Source organism: Sciurus carolinensis, unplaced genomic scaffold, assembly GCF_902686445.1.
Source record: "Sciurus carolinensis unplaced genomic scaffold, mSciCar1.2, whole genome shotgun sequence".
Taxonomy (NCBI): Eukaryota; Metazoa; Chordata; class Mammalia; order Rodentia; family Sciuridae; genus Sciurus; species Sciurus carolinensis.
Window position 1 is genome coordinate 721,424 of NW_025920169.1, and position 7,317 is coordinate 728,740.

General features: G+C 34.5%; 1 non-coding gene across 1 annotated transcript; it reads right to left on the reverse strand.

The window, feature by feature from the left end:
• Positions 1-1,772: 1,772 nt before the first annotated feature.
• Positions 1,773-1,879, reverse strand: LOC124974695 (U6 spliceosomal RNA). Its single transcript, XR_007106809.1, has one exon. It is a non-coding gene; the product is annotated as a U6 spliceosomal RNA (small nuclear RNA).
• Between the last annotated feature and the right edge of the window lie 5,438 nt (positions 1,880-7,317).

Below are 7,317 nucleotides of genomic sequence, written 5' to 3' on the forward strand. Positions count from 1 at the left end.
CTGTTGAGAAGAAAGTGTATTCGTTCTTTGTTGGATGGTATATTCTACATATGTCCGTTAAGTCTAAATTGCTGATTGTGTTGTTGAGATCTATAGTTTCTTTATTCAATTTTTGTTTGGACGATCTATCCAGTGGTGAGAGAGGTGTGTTAAAATCACCTAGTATGATTGTGTTGTGGTCTATTTGATTTCTGTAATTGAGAAGGATTTGTTTGACGTACGTGGATGAGCCAATGTTCGGGGCATAGATATTTATGATTGTTAAGTCTTGCTGATTTATGCTTCCCTTAAGCAGCATGTAATGTCCTTCTTTATCCCTTCTGACTAGTTTTGGTTTGAAGTCCACATTATCTGAGATGAGGATGGATACTCCAGCATTTTTGCTGTGTCCGTGTGCATGGTATGTTTTTCCCCATCCTTTCACCTTTAGTCTATGGGTGTCTCTTTCTATGAGATGAGTCTCATATGCAGGCAGCATATTGTTGGATTTTTCTTTTTAATCCAATCTGCCAGTCTGTGTCTTTTGATTGATGAATTCAGGCCATTAACATTCAGGGTTATTATTGTGATATGATTTGTATTCCCAGGCAATTGACTCATATTTGTTTTTGGCATGATTTGGTTTCTCCTTTATTTGGCTATTCCTTTAGGCTAGCGCCTCCTGTTGCTGATTTGCATCGTTGTTTTTCATCTCTTCCTCATGGAATATTTTGCTGAGAATGTTCTGTAATGCTGGCTTTCTTTTTGTAAATTCCTTTAGCTTTTGTTTATCATGGAAGGATCTTATTTCATCGTCAAATTTGAAGGTAAGTTTTGCTTGGTATAAGATTCTTGGTTGGCATCCGTTTTCTTTCAGGGCTTGGTAAATGTTGTTCCAGGCCCTTCTGGCTTTTAGGGTCTGGATTGAAAAATCTGCTGATATTCTTATTGGTTTCCCTCTGAATGTAATTTGATTCTTTTCTCTCGCAGCCTTTAATATTCTGTCTTTATTTTGTATGTTAGGTATTTTCATTATAATGTGCCTTGGTGTGGGTCTGTTGTAATTTTGTATGTTTGGAGTTCTATAAGCCTCTTGTATTTGGTTTTCCATTTCATTCTTCAGATTTGGGAAATTTCTGATATTATTTCATTGAATAGGTTGTTCATTCCTTTGGTTTGTTTCTCTAAGCCTTCCTCAATCCCAATAATTCTTAAATTTGGCCTTTTCATGATATCCCATAATTCTTGTAGATTCTGTTCATGATTTCTTACCATCTTTTCTGTTTGGCCAACTTTGCTTTCAAGATTAAATAATTTGTCTTCAATGTCTGAGGTTCTGTCTTCCAGGTGCTCCATTCTATTGGTTATGCTGTCTATGGAGTTTTTAACTTGGTTTATTGTTTCCTTCATTTCAAGTATTTCAGTTTGGTTTTTTTTCAGTATCTCTAACTCTTTATTGAAATGATCTCTTGCTTCCCGTATTTGGTCTTTTAACTGTTGATTGGTGCGATCATTTAATGCCTGCATTTGCTTTCATCTCCTCCTTCAATGCCTGCATTTGCTCTTTCATCTCCTCATTTGCTTCCCTGATCGTTTTAATTATGTACATTCTGAACTCCCTTTCTGACATTTCTTCTGCTGTGCTGTCATTGGGTTTTATTGATGTAGTATCTAGGTTTGTTTGGGACATTTTCTTCCCTTGTTTTCTCATATTGGTCAGTTGTCAGTGGGACCCAGGGATATTGCAGTTTTCCGCTATTGGCTTATAGTGTCCCTGTAGATTTCCAGTGTATAAAAATATGGAACGCTTCACGAATTTGCGTGTCATCCTTGCGCAGGGTCCATGCTAATCTTCTCTGTATCGTTCCAATTTTAGTATATGTGCTGCCGAAGCGAGCACTGTTCAAAGTTTTTAAATGGTATTTTTATAAGTGTGATTGTGATACTTCTGCAGTATTGCATCAGAAATAATTGTATCTTTAAAAGTTTGTCAGATTGTTTATTTCTTTTTGCCCTAAGCTTTTGTATTTTTGCAAAATGGAAATTATTGTTTGTTTTGGTGCACTATATCAGCTAATTGGGTCAGTAAAATCTTTTCTTTAATCTGAAGTCAGTTGATTTTGAAAAATACTCTTCTGAAACATTTCTTCAGTATGAAAAAGAACTCCAGATATAAGTTAATACATTAGCTTTATAAAAAATCTTAAAATTATATTTTATTTTGAAAATTTTACCCATAAAACTTCCACTATTCAAAAAATAAACAAACAAAAAACAATAAAAAATTTAACTTTTTTAAGTTTGGATCTGGGATAACCCTTAAAGGTTTTAAGTGTTGGAGGTTTGACTCTCAGCTGTGGAAACTTTAGGAGGCAGGATCTAGTTGGAAATTGTGGATGACTAAAAGTATGCACTTGTAGGACTTGTTTTGACCCTATGTCTTTTCTCTTGCTCTCTCTTTTTCCCAGCTGCCATGAAATGATCAGGTCTGCTCTGCCATGTGCTCTCTCTCCACCAGGATGATCTGCTTTGCCATTGATCCATAGCAATGGGGCCAAGTGACCAGGGTAAAAAACCATGAGCCAAGATAAATCTTTACTCCTGCCAATTTTGTCACAGTGATGGAAAGCTAACTAAAACATAACCAATTAAATTTCTGCAGGAGTGAAAATGTTCACAAAAGATTAATGCATTTAAAAAAATCTAACTTTTCTTTTGTCACTAAAATTTTCCTTTTATTCACTGGATTATTTGTTGGCCAACAGTTTATTAAAACAAATTGATCTTGGTCCCAGGAAGTATCACATTAACTAAAGAAGGCTAGATTCTGAATATTTCTGCATTCAGAATTTCCAGTTCACCTCCTGGTCATGTTAATTAGAAAAAAATCACATCAATTCTCTAATCTTTAGTTTCCTGGTCTGTAGAATAGGGTTGAAGACACCTACTCTTTTTACCTTACAGAGTTGTTTGCAGGATTAAATAACATTGTTATTCCACTATTATGGAAAAAAAATTTTGTAATCAGCAAACTGCTGTCATTAAATATAAGATTTGACACTGATTTGAAATACTTGTTTTTACATACATCTAAAATTGTAATGACTTTATCATCCATTTTTCTACAATGACATTATTTCATTCTTCTTTATGGATGAATAATACTCTATCATGTATGTTTACATTTTCTTCATCCATCTGCTGATGGTCACCTGGACAAATACCATAACATAGCTACTGTTAATAGTGCCACAATAAATAGTACTATAGGTTTTATTATAGTTTTCTGACTTTGATGTACCCTGATAAAGCTGGATCAAATGATAATTCTATTTTTAGTTTTTTATGTAATCTCCATACTATTTTCCATAATGGCTTATCTCTTTACTCTTTTGATGATTTTCTTTGCTGGGTCAAAGCTTTTTAACTTGATGTAACTGCAATTTGTCAATCTTTCCAATTAGTTCCTGAGTTATTGGAGTCCTGTTCATGAAATCATTATGTGTACCTATGTCTTAAAGAGTTTCCCTATGTTTTCCTCTAGATTCAAACTTTGGGTCACACATTAAGGACTTTGATAAAATTTGAGTTGATTTTTGTACAGGATGAGAGAGAGAGAGACATCTGGTTTCAGTCTTCTTGAGGTGTAAGTCCAGTTTTTCCAGTACCATTGCTAAAGAGGCTGTCTTTTTCAACATGTATTTGGCTCTGTTCTTTTTTTTTATTGTAAACAAATGGGATACATGTTGTTATTCTGTACATGGAGTCAAGGCATACCATTTGTGTAATCATAAATTTACATAGGGTAATGTTGTTTGATTCATTCTCTTATTTTTTCCTCCTGCTCCACCCCTCCCACTCCTCTTTCCCTCTATACAGTCCTTCCTTCCTCCATTCTTGCCACCATCCTTAACCCTAAGCCTAAACCTAACTGAACTCCTAATGCTAACCTCTCCCACCCCCATTATTTGTCATCATATGCTTATCAGCGAGATCATTCGTCCTTTAGTTTTTTGAGATTGGCTTATCTCATTTAGCATGATATTCTCCAATTTCATCCATTTGCCTGAAAATGCCATAAGTTTATCATTCTTTATGGCAGAGTAATATTCCATTGTATATATACACCACAGTTTCTTTATCCATTCATCAATTGAAGGACATGTAGGTTGGTTCCACAATCTGGCTATAGTGAATTGAGCAGCAATGAACATTGATGTGGCTGTATCTCTGTAGTATACTGATTTTAAGTATTTTGGATATAGGCCAAGGAGTGGGATAGCTGGGTCAAATGGTGGTTCCATTCCAAGCTTTCTGAGGAATCTCCATAATGCTTTCCAGAGTGACTGTACTAATTTGAAACCCCACCAGCAATGTATGAGTGTACCTTTTTCCCCACATCCTCGCCAACAACTATTGTTGCTTGTGTTCTTGATAATCGCCATTTTAATTGGGGTGAGATGGAATCTTAGGGTAGTTTTGATTTGCATTTCTCATTACTAATGATGGTGAACATTTTTTTTATATATCTGTTGATTGCTTGTACATCTTCTGTGAAGTGTCTGTTAATTTCCTTAGTCCATTTGTTGATTGGATTATTTGTATTCTATATTCTTGAAATTAGCACTCTATCTGAAGTATGAGTGGCAAAAATATTCTCCCATTCTGTAGACTCTCTCTTCACACTACTGATAGTTTCCTTTGCTGAGAGAAAGCTTGTTAGTTTGAATCTATCCCAGTTGTTGATTTTTGCTTTTATTTCTTGTGCTATGGGAGTCCTGTTAAGCAAGTCTGATCCTAAGACAACAAGTTGAAGATTTGGACCTACTTTTTCTTCTACAAGATGCAGGGTCTCTGGTGTGATTCCAAGGTCCTTGATCCATTTTGAGTTGAGTTTTGTGCAGGGTGAGAGATAGGGGTTTAATTTCATTCTGTTGCATCTTGTTTTCCAGGTTTCCCAGCACCATTTGTTGAAGAGGCTATCTTTTCTCCATTGCATATTTTTGGCCCCTTTGTCTAGTATGAGAAAATTGTATTTATTTGGGTTTGTGTCCATGTCCTCTATTCTGTACCATTGATCTACTTTTGGTACCAATACCATGATATTTTTGTTACTATTGCTTTGTAGTAGAGTTGAAGATCTGGTATTGCAATACCCCCTGCTTCGCTCTTTATACTGAGGATTGCTTTAGCTATTCTAGGTTTCTTATTCTTACAGATGAATTTCATAATTGCTTGCTCTATTTCTGTAAGGTATATAATTGGGATTTTAATTGGAATTGCATTAAATCTTTTGGTAGTATGGCCATTTTGACAATATTAATTGTGCCTGTCCAAGAACATGGGAGATCTTTCCATCTTCTAAGATTTTCTTTAATTTCTTTCTTTAGTGTTCTGTAGTTCTCATTGTAGAGGTCTTTCACCTCTTTTGTGAGATTGATTCCCAAGTATTTTATTTTTTTCGATGCTATTGTGAATGGGGTAGTTTTCATAACTTCTCTTTCTGAAGATTCATCACTTATGTATAAAAATGCATTGGATTTATGAGCATTGATCTTGTAACCTGCTACTTTACTGAATTCACTTATGAGTTCTAAAAGTTTTCTGGTGGAATTTCCAGGTTCCTCTAAATATATAATCATGTCATCAGTGAACAGGGATAGTTTGAGTTCTTCTTTTCATATTTGTATCCATTTGATTTCTTGGGTTTGTCTAATTGCTCTCACTAGAGTTTCAAGGACAATATTGAATAGAAGTGGTGAAAGAGGGCCTCCCTGACTTGTTCCAATTTTTAGGGGGAATGCTTTCAGTTTTTCACCATTTAAAATGATATTGGCCATGGGCTTAGTGTAGATGGGCTTTAAAATGTTAAGAAATGTTCCCACTATCCCAATTTTTTCTAGTGTTTTGAGCATGAAGGGATGTTGTATTTTATCAAATGCTTTTTCTGCATCTATCAAAATAATCATGTGATTCTTAACTTTAAGTCTGTTGATATGGTGAATGACATTTATTGATTTCCAGATGTTGAACCAACCTTGCATTCCTAGGATAAAACCCACTTGATCATGGTGCATTATCTTTTTAATATATTTTTGAATGTGATTTGCTAAAATTTTGTTGAGAATTTTTGCATCAATGTTTATTAAGGATATTGGTCTGAAATTTTCTTTCCTCGATGTGTCTCTGTCTGATTTAGGTATCAGGGTGATATTGACTTCATAGAATGAGTTTGGGAGGTTTCCCTCCTCTTCTGTTTCATGGAATACTTTGAGGAGTATTGGAATGAGCTCTTCTTTAAAAGTTTTGTAGAACTCGGATGAGAACCCATCAGGTCCCAGACTTTTCTTTGTTGGTAGGCTTTTGATGACCTCTTCTATTTCATTGCTTGAAATTGATTTATTTAATTTGTGCATATCCTCTTCGTTCAATTTAGGTAATTCTTATGTCTCTAGAAACTTGTTGATGTCTTCAAGGTTTTCTGTGTTGTTGGAATATAGATTTTCAAAATAGCTTCTAATTATGTTTTGTATCTCACTCGTGTCTGTTGTGATATTTCCTCGTTCATTCCAGATTTTAGTAATTTGAGTTTTCTCCCTCTTTCTCTTTGTTAGTGTGGCTAAGGGTTTATCAATTTTATTTATTTTTTCAAAGAACCAACTATTTATTTTGTTAATTTTTCCAATTGTCTTCTTTGTTTCAATTTCATTGAATTTGGCTCTGATTTTAACTATTTCCTGTCTTCTACTACTTTTGTGATGGTCTGCTCTTCTTTTTCTAGGACTTTGAGCTGTAGTGTTAAGTCATTTATTTGTTGATTTCTACTTCTTTTGTTGAATGTGCCCCATGAAATAAATCTTCCTCTAAGTACTGCTTTCATAGTGTCCCAGAGAATTTGATATGATGTGTCTTTGTTCTCGTTTACTTCTAAGAATTTTTTATTTCCCTCCTGATGTCTTCTGTTATCCATTCATCATATAATAGTGTATTATTTAATCTCCAGGTATTGGAGAAGTTTCTGTTTTTTATTCTGTCATTTATTTCTAATTTCAATCCATTATGATATGATAGAATACAAGGGAGTATCTCTATCTTCTTGAATTTGCTAACAGTAGCTTTGTGGCATAAAATATGGTCTATTTTAGGGAAGGATCCATGTGCTGCTGAGAAGAAAGTGTATTCATTCTTTGTTGGATGCTATATTCTATAAATGTCCTTTAAGTCTAAATTGTTGATTGTGTTATTGAGATCTATGGTTTCTTTATTCAATTTTTGTTTGGAAGATCTATCCAGTGGTGAGAGAGGTGTGTTAAAATCGTCTAGTATTATTGTGTTGTG